This window comes from Protomyctophum bolini (genome assembly GCF_963924005.1).
Source record: "Protomyctophum bolini genome assembly, contig: SCAFFOLD_58, whole genome shotgun sequence".
NCBI lineage: Eukaryota > Metazoa > Chordata > Actinopteri > Myctophiformes > Myctophidae > Protomyctophum > Protomyctophum bolini.
The window spans coordinates 3060-24729 of record NW_027665538.1 but is presented as its reverse complement, the minus strand read 5'-3'; the positions used below and the strand labels follow the sequence as shown (position 1 = coordinate 24729).

The window sequence follows — 21670 nt, the reverse complement described above, 5'->3', positions numbered from 1 at the left end:
TCTAACATTACACCTACATGTTTAAGCATTTATTTCATATTTGCATGTCTTCTGTGGTCTCTAACATTACACCTACTGTAGCTACATGTTTAAGCATTCATTTCATATTTACATGTCTTCTGTGGTCTCTAACATTACACCTAGCTACATGTTTAAGCATTTATTTCATATTTACATGTCTTCTGTGGACTCTAACATTACACCTAGCTACATGTTTAAGCATTTATTTCATATTTACATGTATTCTGTGGACTCTAACATTACACCTAGCTACATGTTTAAGCATTTATTTCATATTTACATGTCGATTTCAGCTCTGACACTTATTTCAAACATGCTCTAGTGAAGAGTCTGCCTGTGCTATTAACTAATTTTGGATTAAACAAAAATATTAGTTTTTCTCCTCTGAAAAGCTGGAGGCTGCTCGATGGCAGGCTCTCAGTCAAATCTGGTCACAAATGGTCAAATGATCTGTCCGTATCAATTATATCTAAGTGCAAATAATGAAGCTAAACATTATCAACTCAACAACTGGACAAAAACAGCTGATCTTGTGTTGTTACCTTTGGCAAAATGTTTCTTATCAAAAAGCATATTATCTGGCGGTAATTCATTAGTAATGTGTGCTGTAAACATGTAACGTTATAAATTAACCTGAATGTTTGAAACATACATTTTCTTCTCATTTCAGATGTCCGTCTGCAGGTTGATTTGAACGATTATAAGGTCAGTTTGAAGGTCAGTTTGGACAGTCTTGATAGAGTGAAAAACCACATGACAGAAGAGTCTGGAGACTCCCTCACCAGCACCTACTCAGAGCTCTACATCTCAGCGGGACAGAGTGAAGGGGTTAATAGCCAACATGAGGTGATACAGCTTGAGAGAACTTCCAACATGAAGACCTTCCATGACGAACCAATCAACTGCTGTAAAATCCTTAAGATCCTGTTCCCTGGCAGAACAGTTCTGACCAATGGCATCGCTGGGATCGGAAAAACATTCTCTGCGCGCAAGTTTGCTCTGGACTGGGCAAGAGGTTTGGAGAATCAAGATATAGATCTCCTGGTTCCCTTTTCATTCCGGGAGCTAAACTTGGTCAGAGATAAGCAGTACAGTCTTCTCAACCTGATCCATGATTTCCACCCAACGTTAAAGAAGGTTACAGCAGAGCAGCTCGCTGCCTGGAAAGTTTGCTGCATCTTCGATGGCCTCGATGAAAGCAGGTCTCCGTTGCACTTCGACAAAAATGAAATCATCTCTGATGTCACAGTGACATCATCGGTGGATGAATCTGTTGACAAACCTCATCAAGGGGAATCTGCTCCCCTCGGCCCTCCTCTGGATAACCACCAGACCCGCAGCAGCCAATCGGATCCCCCCTGCATGTGTTGACATGGTGACAGAAGTGCGAGGGTTCACAGACCCCCAGAAGGAGAAGTACTTCAGGAAGAGATTCAGTGAAGAGAAGCTGGCCGACAGAGTCCTCTCACACTTGAAGACATGGAGGAGCCTCCACATCATGTGTTACATCCCACTCTTCTGTTGGATCATTGCTACCGTTCTGCTGGACATGTTGAGGACACACACCACGATAGGACAGCTGCCCAAGACCCTGACTGAGATGTGCTGCCACTTCCTGTTGGTTCAGACAAACACGAAGAAGCAGAAGTATGACGAGACTCATGAGGGGGAAAAAAGAAAAAAGAAAATAAACAAAAAAAAGAGAAAGAATCAACAGCAGCTCACTAAGACTGACAGGGATGTTCTTCTGAAGCTGGGCATGCTGGCGTTTCAACACCTGAAGAAAAGTAGCATCATGTTCTACCAAGAAGACCTGGAAGAGTGTGGTCTTGATGTGAAAGACGCCGCGCTTTACTCAGGAGTGTGCACACAGATCTTCAAAACAGAGAGTGTGCTGTTCCAGAAAACGGTCTACAGCTTTGTTCATCTGAGCATCCAGGAGTTTCTGGCTGCAGTCTACCTGTTCCACTGTTTCACACAGAGGAACATGGAGGTCCTGAACACATTCCTTGATGATGATTATGATGACATCTCCCTCTCCCTTTCAGACTTCCTGAAAGCTACTGTGGAAAAATCCCTGGAGAGTAAAAATGGCCACCTGGACCTCTTAGTCCGCTTCCTTCATGGCCTCTCACTGGAGTCCAACCAGAGTCTGTTAGGAGACCTGCTGGGTCACACAGAGAACAGTCCAGAGGAGATCCAGAAAGCCATCCAGAACCTGAAGGAGATGTTAACTCGTGGTGACGCCTCTCCTGACAGATGTATCAACATCTTCCACTGTCTGATGGAGATGAACGACCACTCATTACATCAGGAGATCCAACAGTTCCTGAAGTCAGAGAACAGAACAGAGAAACTGTCTGAGACCCAGTGTTCAGCTCTGGCCGTCATGCTGCAGATGTCGGAGGAGGTTCTGGAAGAGTTGGACCTGGACAAATACAACGCAGCAGTGGAGGGGCGAAGGAGACTGGTCCTAGCTGTGAGGAACTGCAGAAAGGCTCGGTTAGTAGTCAACACATTGACTTGACTGCCAATCACGTCATGTTACGTCGCATCGAATCCATCGCTTGACTGCCAAGCATGCAGTATTGTGTCCTATGGTCTTTTCAGTGGATTAGTATAGATGGCGCTCTTCATCAACGTTCTGTATGAATGATGCTAGGTTGCTAGGCAACAGATAAAACCAGAAATTAACCAGAAGTGAAAGTCTGCCTCCCGTCCGCCTCATTTTAAACCCTGTCTGCATGCACAGGACTGCTTCAATGTCAACCCTGTCTGCATGCACAGTACTGCTTCAATGTCAACCCTGTCTGCATGCACAGGACTGCTTCAATGTCAACCCTGTCTGCATGCACAGGACTGCTTCAATGTCAACCCTGTCTGCATGCACAGGACTGCTTCAATGTCAACCCTGTCTGCATGCACAGGACGGATTCAATGGCTTCACAATAAAAGCATGCAGCTTTCACAAGTTGGCCCATAATTAAAACAAGGAAAAGGATTAAGAATTCTGTGGCATTCCACAGCAATTTTTTCCAAAATGTAAAACAAATATATAATAATGGAATTAATTTGGTTAATGGCAATAGAGAAATTGTAAAAGTTGTAACTTTATTAATCCTAAAGTTATTCCCAATAGGAATAAAGTCTGTGATTCTATGGCTATGGGCTGCGGCAATCATTTAGAAAAACAAAAGGAAAATAACTAAAATAGTTCATTTTTTGGAACCATAAACTTTAGTTCAAAATATTGAATGATGAACTGAACTAGTTCATGGGGGGGGGTTATTCCATTACTATTCCAGGGGTTCTCAACCCGTGGGTCGCGACCCCTCGGGGGTCCCCAAATTATTTTCCAAAACATAATTTGCAATTCTGTTTGTATTGGGGGTGGGGGGCGGGGGTCGCGAGACATGTCCAAAGCATCCCTGGGGGTCCCCGGCCAAAAAGGTTGAGATTCCACAATACTGTTTATGTCTGGATAACTAGATAGGAGATGTTTTAGTTAACTTCCATGACAGTGAACTAGGTATCATTTGTTTTAATAATCTCTTATTTAATCTGCATTTACAGACTTGTTGGCTGTGATCTCAGTAAGACAGGTGTTGAAGCTGTGTCTTCAGCTCTCAGCTCTAATCCTTCCCATTTGAGAGAACTGGACCTCAGTAAAAACGACCTGCAGGACTCAGGACTAGTGGAGCCGCTCTGTGCTTCACTGAAGAGCCCACACTGTAGACTGGAAGTTCTAAAGTAAGATACATTTACCACTTTTATTATGATCACTTCTGTTTTATTATGTACTGTATTATGTGAATATAATATGAATGCTGTGGTGAGAATGTATTAACCCATTTTGGGAGGGAACCCTTTTTGGTGTTAGCATTATGTTATGCTTTAGCTATTGAAAAATAGCAGATCTACAAGCTCGTAGCGCGCCACCGAGTGTCGCACTACGAGCTTGTAGATCTGCTATTTTTGAAAAATCGAAGAACGACTGACATAGAAACATAGCTTTTTCAGAAAGCTGTCGGGATGTAGAAGACATTTTTAGAATCTGATCTCAGGTCAAAATAAGCTTGATTGTGAGACATGGTAGGCGAATAGGAGAAAAAAGTTAACTAATAGCTATCACAATGAAACTTCTCCAGTTGATTAATTATATTAAGACTAAGATTTTTTGTATTACTGAAATGATATGTTTAAATATGCAAATTAGGCATTATATGCGCTAATTTGCATACATTCCGGGACGATAAATCTGAAGATCGGATAAAGCCAGGTTAAAAAGTATGGTTTCATTTTGTTGACATATTATTAGAGACAAAGACAATTAGGGGATTTTCGATATCTCTAATTATCACTCCACAAATCAAAAAATAGTGTCAACAGGCATAAAAAAAAACATTTTTTTGCCATGTTTTACGAATAAAATGTGATGTAAATCAGGCTGTGAATGAGAAATCAACGAACCCTTCTGTAAATTCCTGCAGAATATAGTTATGAATAAGACTGGAAAGTTGTGTGTATGTGACTGTGTAGGTGTATGTGAGTGCAACTGAAGTGGAGATTCTTTGTCCCAGGTATGAGGAAAACTCATTTTGAGAAAACGGCCTTTAAAGATTTGTATTGTAAAATTCCAAAATGTTTTATTTGAAGCCACTATTATGAGACAAAATATCTCATCCAAACCTTGGCAACAACATATAATGCCATATATCATTAGAAAGGTCTTGACCTCGAGCTGACTGTGGTTGGATCCAAATGGTCACTTCCTTTGTACCAACAACCAATCATGAAAATAGAGAGGGTGGATTTTCACCCAGCAAAACGAGCTGTCATTGGCTAAAATAAACTACTAAAATAAACATCTAAATCTGTATTTTGAATGTTTATTTTGCTATAGTTTGAAAGAAAACATGTTTAGGAAGCAAAATAGCACAACATTGAAAAATCATGATTTCACTTGCCATGTCTCGCCTTAAATGCTTGTTCCAACCCGTCACTTATGTTCTTAGTTGGCCGCTAAAAAAAATAACATCAGAGAGGTTATGATCTTCTTTTTCATAATATTGGGGGAAATCAAACTAACATTCAGTCTTCATAGTCTTTGATATCTAAATTGTTATCTTCCTGTCATTCTGTGCTGTCATGGTGTTGTCTATTCCACACTCTGCTGCTCTAAATACTAGATAACTAGATTTGTTCCAGTTGACTTCCATGACAGTGAACTATAGGTATCATTCATTTTGTATTGATAATCTCTTATTTTATCTGCATTTACAGACTTGTTGGCTGTGATCTCAGTAAAACAGGTGTTGAAGCTGTGTCTTCAGCTCTCAGCTCTAATCCTTCCCATTTGAGAGAATTGGACCTCAGTGAAAACGACCTGCAGGACTCAGGACTAGTGGAGCTGCTCTGTGCTTCACTGAAGAGCCCACACTGTAGACTGGAAGTTCTAAAGTAAGATACATTTACCACTTTTATTATGATCACTTCTGTTTTATTATGTACTGTATTATGTGAATATAATGAATGCTGTGGTGAGAATGTATTAATAAGCTTGATGGTGAGACATGGTACTGTAGGTGAATAGGGAAAAGTTAACTAAAAGCTATCACAATGAAACTTCTCCAGTTGATTAATTATATTAAGACTAAGATTTTTTGTATTACAAGTTTTCTGAAATGATATGTTTAAATATGCAAATTAGGCATTATATGTGCTAATTTGCATACATTCCGGGACGATAAATCTGAAGATAAGATAAAGCCGGGTTCAAAAGTATGGTTTAATTTTGTTGACATATTGGAGACAAAGACAATTATCACTTCTGTTTTATTATGTACTGTATTATGTTAATATAATATGAATGCTGTGGTGAGAATGTATTAATAAGCTTGATATCATGGTAACCCAAGCCTATGTGTCTGAGTAAACGTTAAAATTACCCCAAACATGTTTCAAAGTGTAAAATGTCTTTAAGGCGAATGTATCGGCTACTTCATCATATAACAGCGTTTCTCACAACGCGCTGAGGAGATTGTAGATCTGCTATTTTTGTCTTGCGACTGTTTAGCTACGACACAGTTATCAAGCTTCTTAATAATATTATATTAACACTTTAAGGGCTATATAATAATATAATCAGACCACCTAGGCTGACGGGATTGATCAATTACCTTTGGAGGCAACGGCCTCGTCACCAGGTCCACGACAAATCCGCTCTTTTATAATTTTTAAAAAACGGCGAATTAAACATTTATTAATTAATTCATTCATTTATTTATGTATGTTTTAATGTGGTGTTTCAGACTGGCTCACTGTGGCCTGTCAGAGAGATGCTGTGAAGCTCTGGCCTCAGCTGTAAGCTCTAATCCCTCCCTAAGAGAGTTGGACCTGAGCCTCAACGTGGTGAATGATTCAGTTCTGGAGAACTGCAAGTGAGTAGACTTGGGCTGTGTCCATGTTGGACAGTGCAGTGTTTCCCTTAACAGTGTATCTCTGACACAAAGGGCCCTATCTTGCGTCAGGGGCATTTTCTCCGTAATTTGGGGATTTAGCATTGTGTAAGAGGCGTTCCCCCATTAAATTAGCTACCTTATGAATGTCTGACTAAATCCTTAAAACACCTCCGCTACCCGTTACATTATGCATAGGTGTGGTTTGGGCGTTACGCAACTTAAACCAATCAGTGTGCCAGGTACCATAATCCATTATACCTGGAGTGAACCTTATGGAAGAGCAACGTGTGCTGCCTTGGAATACATTTAAATTAGATACAGAGGGTTGTTGTGTGTGTTCACATTACAGGTGGTTTGAAGAGACGATTTCCGTTGTCCTAAACCTGTGTGCATGAGATAGCAAATATAGGGAAAGCGCATCAACCCGCGTACAGACACACCTCCAGCCGCAAACATGTATAGTGGGTTGTGTGGCCGCAAGATAACGTTTACGCATAGTGGAAGCTCCTAAATGAGTAATTCACGTAAAGTGTTTAATGCTTGCGGGATACGATACAGCCCAAAGTCACAAATCATGAGAAGAACAACAACACAATGCAGTGCCTCAAAGGTATAAAAGGACAGTGGAGTGCTATAGGCCTGAGGGGTTAAGGTGGAGTCTGAGGAGGTGATGAGATCCAAACTGGGCAGCAGTGAGTATGTCTGGATGAGCTGCAGGGCCAAGATAATGACAGGAGAAACACTGTAGTGTCAGCTAGTGGAGACGTTGTGTTAGACAGTCAGACATTGATGCATTGTTGTTCTACTTCCTACAGAGTGAAACACTGTAGTGTCAGCTAGTGGAGACGTTGTGTTAGACAGTCAGACATTGATGCATTGTTGTTCTACTTCCTACAGAGTGAAACATGGAGGAGAAGATTGGCTTACTAATCCTCAACTGAGTCAACTCATTACAAAACGTGAGTATCTGTGGCTACATTAACATTTTATATACTGTTGTATACTTGGTTGATGTCGTCCTGAAAACTCTTGTGCTCTCTACTCTCTGCTCTTGGCCTGGTCCTTAACAGTAGTCTAATAGGATGGTCGTTTGATACCTTTTTTGGCCACTGGTGGCGCTAGTGAGCAATTAATGCATAATTTGCATAATTAATTATGCAAATTAGTTATTACATTCCTTGAATTCCATAGATATAATTAGCATAATCATAAATCATAAAAATCCATAAATATAAATATCCATAAATATAATTAGCATATAATAGTTTATAATTAAATAATAATAAAAACTAATGATAGGTTATTTATAAATGCATGATGTGTGTGTGATTAGCTGATCTCATCTCTCTCTCTCCCTGCTTCTCCTTGTGACATGCCTCCCCAAAAGACAGCAGAGATGCTGACTCGAAGGTGTGAAAAACAAACAAATGTAAATTTGTTTGTTTGTCACTGGGGGTGAGGTGGGGGGATGGGCTCCCACTCTTTGTGGATTGCCATGGGCCAGACATGCAAATTAAATGAAGCGCGGGGGTGGGGTGGGGGGATGGGTTCTAACCAGGTGCCAGACATGCAAATTAGATAAACAAGGGGGGGATGGGTTCTAACCAGGTGCCAGACATGCAAATTAGATAAACACAGAGGTGGGGGCTCCACTCTTTGAAGTGAATTGTATGCATAAATTAATCAAGTTAGTATTTAAATTCCTTACATACATCGACAGTGGGTGTGTGATTCCACCTAGTGGTCAATCTCTATATATAAATATTTACACTGCAATACCATTTATGCCCTGATGTGATCTCAGTCATCTAGGGAAATGTTTTTCAATCATTGGTCTGGGGACCACCAGTGGTCCTTGAATGTAATTCTTGTGTAAGTCAAGGATATCCCCCTAGTGGTCAATTTCTATATATATATTTACAACTGTAATACCATTTATGCCCTGATGTGATTTCAGTCACCTAGTGCAAATGTTTTCAAGCAATGGTCCGGGGGTTACCGATGGTCTTTGAGAGGGTTCAGGTGACCCTCCCCAGCTAAATCATGGAGAGTTGGTAACCAAATAGTCTCCTTATAGATCTTTAACTCTATACTTTTCAATTTTTTGTGTTGTGTCGTTGAATATTGTATGTTTCATATTGTCCTAATGTGTATGGGTTATTGTCTGTCTTGTATTATTTTTGGTGTTTTGTGTTGGGATCTTTGAATTTTTTATGTTTCATGTTGTCCTAATGGGTTGGGTATTGTATATCTTGTATTATTTTTTGTGTTTTGTGTTGTGTCTTTGAATTTTGCATGCTTCATGTGGTACAAGGTGGTCGGGTTATTGTCTGTCTTGTATTCTTTTTGGTGTTTTGTGTTGGGATCTTTGAATTTTTTATGTTTCATGTTGTCCAAATGGGGTTGGGTATTGTATATCTTGTATTATTTTTTGTGTTTTGTGTTGTGTCTTTGAATTTTGCATGCTTCATGTGGTACTAGGGGTTTGGGTTATTGTCTGTCTTGTATTATTTTTTGTGTTTTGTGTTGGGATCTTTGAATTTTTTATGTTTCATGTTGTCCAAATGGGGTTGGGTATTGTATATCTTGTATTATTTTTTGTGTTTTGTGTTGTGTCTTTGAATTTTGCATGCTTCATGTGGTACTAGGTGTTTGGGTTATTGTCTGTCTTGTATTATTTTTGGTGTTTTGTGTTGGGATCTTTGAATTTTTTATGTTTCATGTTGTCCAAATGGGGTTGGGTATTGTATATCTTGTATTATTTTTGGTGTTTTGTGTTGTGTCTTTGAATTTTGCATGCTTCATGTGGTACTAGGTGGTTGGGTTATTGTCTGTCTTGTATTATTTTTGGTGTTTTGTGTTGGGATCTTTGAATTTTTTATGTTTCATGTTGTCCAAATGGGGTTGGGTATTGTATATCTTGTATTATTTTTTGTGTTTTGTGTTGTGTCTTTGAATTTTGCATGCTTCATGTGGTACTAGGGGTTTGGGTTATTGTCTGTCTTGTATTATTTTTGGTGTTTTGTGTTGGGATCTTTGAATTTTTTATGTTTCATGTTGTCCAAATGGGGTTGGGTATTGTATATCTTGTATTATTTTTTGTGTTTTGTGTTGTGTCTTTGAATTTTGCATGCTTCATGTGGTACTAGGTGTTTGGGTTATTGTCTGTCTTGTATTATTTTTGGTGTTTTGTGTTGGGATCTTTGAATTTTTTATGTTTCATGTTGTCCAAATGGGGTTGGGTATTGTATATCTTGTATTATTTTTGGTGTTTTGTGTTGTGTCTTTGAATTTTGTATGCTTCATGTGGTACTAGGTGTTTGGGTTATTGTCTGTCTTGTATTATTTTTGGTGTTTTGTGTTGGGATCTTTGAATTTTTTATGTTTCATGTTGTCCAAATGGGGTTGGGTATTGTATATCTTGTATTATTTTTGGTGTTTTGTGTTGTGTCTTTGAATTTTGTATGCTTCATGTGGTACTAGGTGTTTGGGTTATTGTCTGTCTTGTATTATTTTTGGTGTTTTGTGTTGGGATCTTTGAATTTTTTATGTTTCATGTTGTCCAAATGGGGTTGGGTATTGGCTGTCTTGTATTATTTTTGGTGTTTTGTGTTGTGTCTTTGAATTTTGTATGCTTCATGTGGTACTAATGTGTTTGGGTTATTGTCTGTCTTGTATTATTTTTGTTGTTTTGTGTTGTGACTTTGAATTTTTTATGTTTCATGTTGTCCTAATGGGGTTGGGTATTGTATATCTTGTATTATTTTTTGTGTGTTGTGTTGTGTCTTTGAATTTTGCATGCTTCATGTGGTATTAGGTGTTTGGGTTATTGTCTGTCTTGTATTATTTTTGGTGTTTTGTGTTGGGATCTTTGAATTTTTTATGTTTCATGTTGTCCAAATGGGGTTGGGTATTGTATATCTTGTATTATTTTTGGTGTTTTGCGTTGTGTCTTTGAATTTTGTATGCTTCATGTGGTACTAGGTGTTTGGGTTATTGTCTGTCTTGTATTATTTTCGGTGTTTTGTGTTGTGTCTTTGAATTTTTTATGTTTCATGTTGTCCTAATGGGGTTGGGTATTGTATATATTGTATTATTTTTTGTGTTTTGTGTTGGGATCTTTGAATTTTGTATGCTTCATTTGGTACTAATGTGTTTGGGTTATTGTCTGTCTTGTATTATTTTCGGTGTTTTGTGTTGTGTCTTTGAATTTTTTATGTTTCATGTTGTCCTAATGGGGTTGGGTATTGTATATCTTGTATTATTTTTTGTGTTTTGTGTTGGGTCTTTGAATTTTGCATGCTTCATGTGGTACTAGGTGTTTGGGTTATTGTCTGTCTTGTATTATTTTTGGTGTTTTGTGTTGGGATCTTTGAATTTTTTATGTTTCATGTTGTCCAAATGGGGTTGGGTATTGTATGTCTTGTATTATTTTTTGTGTTTTGTGTTGTGTCTTTGAATTTTGCATGCTTCATGTGGTACTAGGTGTTTGGGTTATTGTCTGTCTTGTATTATTTTTGGTGTTTTGTGTTGGGATCTTTGAATTTTTTATGTTTCATGTTGTCCAAATGGGGTTGGGTATTGTATATCTTGTATTATTTTTGGTGTTTTGTGTTGTGTCTTTGAATTTTGTATGCTTCATGTGGTACTAGGTGTTTGGTTATTGTCTGTCTTGTATTATTTTTGGTGTTTTGTGTTGGGATCTTTGAATTTTTTATGTTTCATGTTGTCCAAATGGGGTTGGGTATTGTCTGTCTTGTATTATTTTTGGTGTTTTGTGTTGGGATCTTTGAATTTTGTATGCTTCATGTGGTACTAATGTGTTTGGGTTATTGTCTGTCTTGTATTATTTTCGGTGTTTTGTGTTGTGTCTTTGAATTTTTTATGTTTCATGTTGTCCTAATGGGGTTGGGTATTGTATATCTTGTATTATTTTTTGTGTTTTGTGTTGGGTCTTTGAATTTTGCATGCTTCATGTGGTACTAGGTGTTTGGGTTATTGTCTGTCTTGTATTATTTTTGGTGTTTTGTGTTGGGATCTTTGAATTTTTTATGTTTCATGTTGTCCAAATGGGGTTGGGTATTGTCTGTCTTGTATTATTTTTGGTGTTTTGTGTTGGGATCTTTGAATTTTGTATGCTTCATGTGGTACTAATGTGTTTGGGTTATTGTCTGTCTTGTATTATTTTCGGTGTTTTGTGTTGTGTCTTTGAATTTTTTATGTTTCATGTTGTCCTAATGGGGTTGGGTATTGTATATCTTGTATTATTTTTTGTGTTTTGTGTTGGGTCTTTGAATTTTGTATGCTTCATGTGGTACTAGGTGTTTGGGTTATTGTCTGTCTTGTATTATTTTTGGTGGTTTGTGTTGGGATCTTTGAATTTTTTATGTTTCATGTTGTCCAAATGGGGTTGGGTATTGTATATCTTGTATTATTTTTTGTGTTTTGGGTTGTGTCTTTGAATTTTGCATGCTTCATGTGGTACTAGGTGTTTGGGTTATTGTCTGTCTTGTATTATTTTTGGTGTTTTGTGTTGGGATCTTTGAATTTTTTATGTTTCATGTTGTCCAAATGGGGTTGGGTATTGTATATCTTGTATTATTTGTGGTGTTTTGTGTGGTGTCTTTGAATTTTGTATGCTTCATGTGGTACTAGGTGTTTGGGTTATTGTCTGTCTTGTATTATTTTTGGTGGTTTGTGTTGGGATCTTTGAATTTTTTATGTTTCATGTTGTCCAAATGGGGTTGGGTATTGTATATCTTGTATTATTTTTTGTGTTTTGGGTTGTGTCTTTGAATTTTGCATGCTTCATGTGGTACTAGGTGTTTGGGTTATTGTCTGTCTTGTATTATTTTTGGTGTTTTGTGTTGGGATCTTTTGAATTTTTTATGTTTCATGTTGTCCAAATGGGGTTGGGTATTGTATATCTTGTATTATTTGTGGTGTTTTGTGTGGTGTCTTTGAATTTTGTATGCTTCATGTGGTACTAGGTGTTTGGGTTATTGTCTGTCTTGTATTATTTTTGGTGTTTTGTGTTGGGATCTTTGAATTTTTTATGTTTCATGTTGTCCAAATGGGGTTGGGTATTGTATATCTTGTATTATTTTTTGTGTTTTGTGTTGTGTCTTTGAATTTTGCATGCTTCATGTGGTACTAGGTGTTTGGGTTATTGTCTGTCTTGTATTATTTTTGGTGTTTTGTGTTGGGATCTCTGAATTTTTTATGTTTCATGTTGTCCAAATGGGGTTGGGTATTGTATATCTGGTATTATTTTTTGTGTTTTGTGTTGTGTCTTTGAATTTTGCATGCTTCATGTGGTACTAGGTGTTTGGGTTATTGTCGGTCTTGTATTATTTTTGGTGTTTTGTGTTGTGTCTTTGAATTTTGCATGCTTCATGTGGTACTAGGTGTTTGGGTTATTGTCTGTCTTGTATTATTTTTGGTGTTTTGTGTTGGGATCTTTGAATTTTGTATGCTTCATGTGGTACTAATGTGTTTGGTTTATTGTCTGTCTTGTATTATTTTTTGGGTTTTGTGCTGTGTCTTTGATTTTTTATGTTTCATGTGGTACTAATGTGTTTGGGTTATTGGCCGTCTTGTATTATTTTTGATGTTTTGTGTTGTGTCTTTGAATTTTGTATGTTTCATGTTGTCCTAATGGGTATGGGTTATTGTATATCTTGTATTATTTTTGGTGTTTTGTGCTGTGTCTTTGAATTGGGTATGGTTCATGGGGTACTAATGTGTTCGGATTATTGTATGTCTTGTATTATTTATGGTGTTTTGTGTTGTGTCTTTGAATTTTGTATGCTTCATGTGGTATTAATGCTGTGCTGTGTCTTTGATTTTTTATGTTTCATGTGGTACTAATGTGTTTGGGTTATTGGCCGTCTTGTATTATTTTTGGTGTTTTGTGGTGTGTCTTTGAATTTTGTATGTTTCATGTTGTCCTAATGGGTATGGGTTATTGTATATCTTGTATTATTTTTGGTGTTTTGTGCTGTGTCTTTGAATTGGGTATGGTTCATGGGGTACTAATGTGTTTGGATTATTGTATGTCTTGTATTATTTATGGTGTTTTGTGCTGTGTCTTTGAATTTTGTATGTTTCATGTGGTACTTCAAAATATTATATTAATACAACAGGCCGCCTGTTTGTATTAATAATATTTTGAAGTACCACATGAAACATACCCAATTCAAAGACACAGCACAAAACACCAAAAATAATACAAGATATACAATAACCCATACCCATTAGGACAACATGAAACATACAAAATTCAAAGACACAACACAAAACATCAAAAATAATACAAGACGGCCAATAACCCAAACACATTAGTACCACATGAAACATAAAAAATCAAAGACACAGCACAAAACCCAAAAAATAATACAAGACAGACAATAACCCAAACACATTAGTACCACATGAAGCATACAAAATTCAAAGATCCCAACACAAAACACCAAAAATAATACAAGACAGACAATAACCCAAACACCTAGTACCACATGAAGCATGCAAAATTCAAAGACACAACACAAAACACCAAAAATAATACAAGACCGACAATAACCCAAACACCTAGTACCACATGAAGCATGCAAAATTCAAAGACACAACACAAAACACAAAAAATAATACCAGATATACAATACCCAACCCCATTTGGACAACATGAAACATAAAAAATTCAGAGATCCCAACACAAAACACCAAAAATAATACAAGACAGACAATAACCCAAACACCTAGTACCACATGAAGCATGCAAAATTCAAAGACACAACACAAAACACAAAAAATAATACAAGATATACAATACCCAACCCCATTTGGACAACATGAAACATAAAAAATTCAAAGATCCCAACACAAAACACCAAAAATAATACAAGACAGACAATAACCCAAACACCTAGTACCACATGAAGCATACAAAATTCAAAGACACCACACAAAACACCACAAATAATACAAGATATACAATACCCAACCCCATTTGGACAACATGAAACATAAAAAATTCAAAAGATCCCAACACAAAACACCAAAAATAATACAAGACAGACAATAACCCAAACACCTAGTACCACATGAAGCATGCAAAATTCAAAGACACAACCCAAAACACAAAAAATAATACAAGATATACAATACCCAACCCCATTTGGACAACATGAAACATAAAAAATTCAAAGATCCCAACACAAACCACCAAAAATAATACAAGACAGACAATAACCCAAACACCTAGTACCACATGAAGCATACAAAATTCAAAGACACCACACAAAACACCACAAATAATACAAGATATACAATACCCAACCCCATTTGGACAACATGAAACATAAAAAATTCAAAGATCCCAACACAAAACACCAAAAATAATACAAGACAGACAATAACCCAAACACCTAGTACCACATGAAGCATGCAAAATTCAAAGACACAACCCAAAACACAAAAAATAATACAAGATATACAATACCCAACCCCATTTGGACAACATGAAACATAAAAAATTCAAAGATCCCAACACAAACCACCAAAAATAATACAAGACAGACAATAACCCAAACACCTAGTACCACATGAAGCATACAAAATTCAAAGACCCAACACAAAACACAAAAAATAATACAAGATATACAATACCCAACCCCATTAGGACAACATGAAACATAAAAAATTCAAAGACACAACACAAAACACCGAAAATAATACAAGACAGACAATAACCCAAACACATTAGTACCACATGAAGCATACAAAATTCAAAGATCCCAACACAAAACACCAAAAATAATACAAGACAGACAATACCCAACCCCATTTGGACAACATGAAACATAAAAAATTCAAAGATCCCAACACAAAACACCAAAAATAATACAAGACAGACAATAACCCAAACACCTAGTACCACATGAAGCATGCAAAATTCAAAGACCCAACACAAAACACAAACAATAATACAAGATATACAATACCCAACCCCATTAGGACAACATGAAACATAAAAAATTCAAAGACACAACACAAAACACCGAAAATAATACAAGACAGACAATAACCCAAACACATTAGTACCACATGAAGCATACAAAATTCAAAGATCCCAACACAAAACACCAAAAATAATACAAGACAGACAATACCCAACCCCATTTGGACAACATGAAACATAAAAAATTCAAAGATCCCAACACAAAACACCAAAAATAATACAAGACAGACAATAACCAAACACCTAGTACCACATGAAGCATACAAAATTCAAAGACACAACACAAAACACCAAAAATAATACAAGATATACAATACCCAACCCCATTTGGACAACATGAAACATAAAAAATTCAAAGATCCCAACACAAAACACCAAAAATAATACAAGACAGACAATAACCCAAACACCTAGTACCACATGAAGCATGCAAAATTCAAAGACACAACACAAAACACAAAAAATAATACAAGACATACAATACCCAACCCCATTTGGACAACATGAAACATAAAAAATTCAAAGATCCCAACACAAAACACCAAAAATAATACAAGACAGACAATAACCCAAACACCTAGTACCACATGAAGCATGCAAAATTCAAAGACCCAACACAAAACACAAAAAATAATACAAGATATACAATACCCAACCCCATTAGGACAACATGAAACATAAAAAATTCAAAGACACAACACAAAACACCGAAAATAATACAAGACAGACAATAACCCAAACACATTAGTACCACATGAAGCATACAAAATTCAAAGATCCCAACACAAAACACAAAAAATAATACAATATATACAATACCCAACCCCATTAGGACAACATGAAACATAAAAAATTCAAAGACACAACACAAAACACCGAAAATAATACAAGACAGACAATAACCCAAACACCTAGTACCACATGAAGCATACAAAATTCAAAGACACAACGCAAAACACCAAAAATAATACAAGATATACAATACCCAACCCCATTTGGACAACATGAAACATAAAAAATTCAAAGATCCCAACACAAAACACCAAAAATAATACAAGACAGACAATAACCCAAACACCTAATACCACATGAAGCATGCAAAATTCAAAGACACAACACAACACACAAAAAATAATACAAGATATACAATACCCAACCCCATTAGGACAACATGAAACATAAAAAATTCAAAGTCACAACACAAAACAACAAAAATAATACAAGACAGACAATAACCCAAACACATTAGTACCACATGAAGCATACAAAATTCAAAGACACAACACAAAACACCAAAAATAATACAAGACAGCCAATACCCAACCCCATTTGGACAACATGAAACATAAAAAATTCAAAGATCCCAACACAAAACACCAAAAATAATACAAGACAGACAATAACCCAAACCCCTAGTACCACATGAAGCATGCAAAATTCAAAGACACAACACAAAACACAAAAAATAATACAAGATATACAATACCCAACCCCATTTGGACAACATGAAACATAAAAAATTCAAAGATCCCAACACAAAACACCAAAAATAATACAAGACAGACAATAACCCAACCACCTAGTACCACATGAAGCATGCAAAATTCAAAGACACAACACAAAACACCAAAAATAATACAAGATATACAATACCCAACCCCATTAGGACAACATGAAACATAAAAAATTCAAAGATCCCAACACAAAACACCAAAAATAATACAAGACAGACAATAACCCAAACCCCTAGTACCACATGAAGCATGCAAAATTCAAAGACACAACACAAAACACAAAAAATAATACAAGATATACAATACCCAACCCCATTTGGACAACATGAAACATAAAAAATTCAAAGATCCCAACACAAAACACCAAAAATAATACAAGACAGACAATAACCCAACCACCTAGTACCACATGAAGCATGCAAAATTCAAAGACACAACACAAAACACCAAAAATAATACAAGATATACAATACCCAACCCCATTTGGACAACATGAAACATAAAAAATTCAAAGATCCCAACACAAAACACCAAAAATAATACAAGACAGACAATACCCCAAACACCTAGTACCACATGAAGCATGCAAAATTCAAAGACACAACACAAAACACAAAAAATAATACAAGATATACAATACCCAACCCCATTTGGACAACATGAAACATAAAAAATTCAAAGATCCCAACACAAAACACAAAAAATAATACAAGACAGACAATAACCCAAACCCCTAGTACCACATGAAGCATGCAAAATTCAAAGACACAACACAAAACACAAAAAATAATACAAGATATACAATACCCAACCCCATTTGGACAACATGAAACATAAAAAATTCAAAGATCCCAACACAAAACACCAAAAAGAATACAAGACAGACAATAACCCGACCACCTTGTACCACATGAAGCATGCAAAATTCAAAGACACAACACAAAACACAAAAAATAATACAAGATATACAATACCCAACCCATTAGGACAACATGAAACATAAAAAATTCAAAGATCCCAACACAAAACACCAAAAATAATACAAGACAGACAATAACCCATACACATTAGGACAATATGAAACATACAATATTCAACGACACAACACAAAAAATTGAAAAGTATAGAGTTAAAGATCTATAAGGAGACTATTTGGTTACCAACTCTCCATGATTTAGCTGGGGAGGGTCACCTGAACCCTCTCAAAGACCATCGGTAACCCCCGGACCATTGCTTGAAAACATTTGCACTAGGTGACTGAAATCACATCAGGGCATAAATGGTATTACAGTTGTAAATATATATATAGAAATTGACCACTAGGGGGATATCCTTGACTTACACAAGAATTACATTCAAGGACCACTGGTGGTCCCCAGACCAATGATTGAAAAACATTTCCCTAGATGACTGAGATCACATCAGGGCATAAATGGTATTGCAGTGTAAATATTTATATATAGAGATTGACCACTAGGTGGAATCACACACCCACTGTCGATGTATGTAAGGAATTTAAATACTAACTTGATTAATTTATGCATACAATTCACTTCAAAGAGTGGAGCCCCCACCTCTGTGTTTATCTAATTTGCATGTCTGGCACCTGGTTAGAACCCATCCCCCCCTTGTTTATCTAATTTGCATGTCTGGCACCTGGTTAGAACCCATCCCCCCACCCCACCCCCGCGCTTCATTTAATTTGCATGTCTGGCCCATGGCAATCCACAAAGAGTGGGAGCCCATCCCCCCACCTCACCCCCAGTGACAAACAAACAAATTTACATTTGTTTGTTTTTCACACCTTCGAGTCAGCATCTCTGCTGTCTTTTGGGGAGGCATGTCACAAGGAGAAGCAGGGAGAGAGAGAGATGAGATCAGCTAATCACACACACATCATGCATTTATAAATAACCTATCATTAGTTTTTATTATTATTTAATTATAAACTATTATATGCTAATTATATTTATGGATATTTATATTTATGGATTTTTATGATTTATGATTATGCTAATTATATCTATGGAATTCAAGGAATGTAATAACTAATTTGCATAATTAATTATGCAAATTATGCATTAATTGCTCACTAGCGCCACCAGTGGCCAAAAAAGGTATCAAACGACCATCCTATTAGACTACTCTTAACACCATCAAGATGAGGTCATGTGGTCTGACAGAAACAATGGGCCTCATTCACTAACCTGGTCGTAAACAACATGTATTTCGTCTATATTGGCATATGTTCAGTTCTGACGTGCGATGCATGAAAGGTGGTGCAGAGCCGTGATGTGTGCAGATCACAGGTGGATCTTGTTTTTGTTTGAAAGTCACAAGTGATCTCCCGTGTCGAACATTGGCATGGTTCCACGCTCCATTTAACACCATACAAGACAACTGTAAATATAAATCACACCTGTGTGAACTGAGCGGTGCAACTATACATTTACTGTTATAGTTACTGTACTGCACTGTGCTCTGTACTGTATTGTAGTGTACTGTGCTCTGTACTGTATTGTAGTGTACTGTGCTCTATGCTGTACTTTGATTATTTTGGGGAAGGGAAGAGAGAGACAGACAGGTACACAGAGAGACAGACAGGTACACATAGAGACAGACAGGTACACATAGAGACAGACAGGTACACAGAGAGACAGACAGGTACACATAGAGACAGACAGGTACACAGAGAGACAGACAGGTACACACAGAGACAGACAGGTACACAGAGATACAGACAGGTACACACAGAGACAGACAGGTACACAGAGAGACAGACAGGTACACAGAGAGACAAACAGGCACACAGAGAGACAGACGGGTACACACAGACAGACAGGTACACAGAGAGACAGACAGGTACACAGTAACACAGAGAGACAAACAGGTACACAGAGAGACAGACAGGTACACAGAGAAACAGACACAGAGAGACAGACAGGTACACAGTAACACAGAGAGACAGGCAGGTACACAGAGAGACAGACAGGTACACAGAGATACAGACACATAGAGACAGACAGGTACACAGTAACACAGAGAGACAGACAGGTACACAGAGAGACAGACAGGTACACAGATATACAGACAGGTAGACAGAGAGACAGACAGGTACATAGAGAGACAGACAGGTACACAGAGAGACAGACACATAGATACAGACAGGTACACAGAGAGACAGACAGGTACACAGTAACACAGAGAGACAGACAGGTACACATAGAGACAGACAGGTACACAGAGATACAGACAGGTAGACAGAGAGACAGACAGGTACACAGAGAGACAGACAGGTACACAATAACACAGAGAGACAGACAGGTACACAGAAAGACAGACACATAGAGACAGACAGGTGATTGGGGGGCGTCCCCAGATGATTGTGGGGGGTCCCCAGATGGCCAAATTGGCCAAAAATTTCAAATACTGTAAGAAAGTGGAAAGTATTGTGAAAATAGCAGATCTACAAGCTCACAATGCCTCAAACTAAATGGAATGCCTACAATTCCAAGTGCTTGTCAATGTTGATTATTTTGGGGGGGTCCTCAGTTCAAACTGGACGTATATGATTATTTTGGGGGGTCTCCAGTTCAAATATGATTATTTTGGGGGTCTCCAGTTCAAATATGATTATTTTGGGGGGTCTCCAGTTCAAATATGATTATTTTCGGGGGTCTCCAGTTCAAATATGATTATTTTGGGGGTCCTCAGTTCAAATATGATTATTTTGGGGGTCCTCAGTTCAAATATGATTATTTTGGGGGTCCTCAGTTCAAATATGATTATTTTGGGAGGGTCTCCAGTTCAAATATGATTATTTTTGGGGTCCCCAGTTCAAATAAAATCACACTGTAGAATGTCTCTGCCCAGGGGTACAGAGACATTCTGCCCCCTGGTGGTTGGACTCTGACAGTGACGATCTTCTTTATTAAATTTTAATTGTATCGAGTCTTAATTTAGTCGACTAAGACTAGACTAAGACTAAATAATGTACAAATGACTAATATAGGACTAAATCTGTTGCCAAAATTAATACTGCAGTGAGTTTGTAGATCAGTGTGTGTGTGTGTGTGTGTGTGTGTGTGTGTGTGTGTGTGTGTGTGTGTGTGTGTGTGTGTGTGTGTGTGTGTGTGTGTGTGTGTGTGTGTGTGTGTGCGTGCGTGCGTGCATGTCAGTGAATGATGTATATAATGTTTACTGTGTACTGTGTTGTTTTCTCATCAGATTTCCAGCGTCTCACACTGGACTCAAACACAGCACACCGTGACCTCTCTCTGTCTGAGGACAACAGGAAGGTCACACGGGGGTCACAGAGGTCAGGGGGTCAGCGTCCTCCTGATCACCCAGACAGGTTTGATGGCCATAAACAAGTTCTGAGTTCACAGAGTGTGACTGGACGCTGTTCCTGGGAGGTAGAGTGCAGTGGATGGGTTCAGATAGCAGTGGCTGACGGAACAATCAGCAGGAAAGGAGGTGGTCGTGACTGTAGATTTGGAGCCAATGATAAGTCCTGGAGTCTGACCTGTGATGGTGATGATGGTTCCAGTTACTTATGGGGAGAAATTTGTCTCAAATGTTTTTACAAATGTTCCATGATTTACAAATGTGTTTCCAAGATTTACAAATGTGTTTACAAGATTTGCAAATGTTTT

General features: G+C 37.4%; 1 pseudogene across 1 annotated transcript; it reads left to right on the top strand.

Moving 5' to 3' along the window:
• The first annotated feature begins 774 nt into the window (after positions 1 to 774).
• On the top strand, positions 775 to 21430 carry LOC308312250 (protein NLRC3-like; annotated as a pseudogene). The gene is made up of 8 exons: positions 775 to 2523; positions 3595 to 3763; positions 4745 to 4797; positions 5305 to 5431; positions 6005 to 6063; positions 6333 to 6461; positions 7380 to 7441; positions 21243 to 21430. The product of its transcript is annotated as a protein NLRC3-like (transcript).
• The last annotated feature ends 240 nt before the right edge of the window (positions 21431 to 21670 follow it).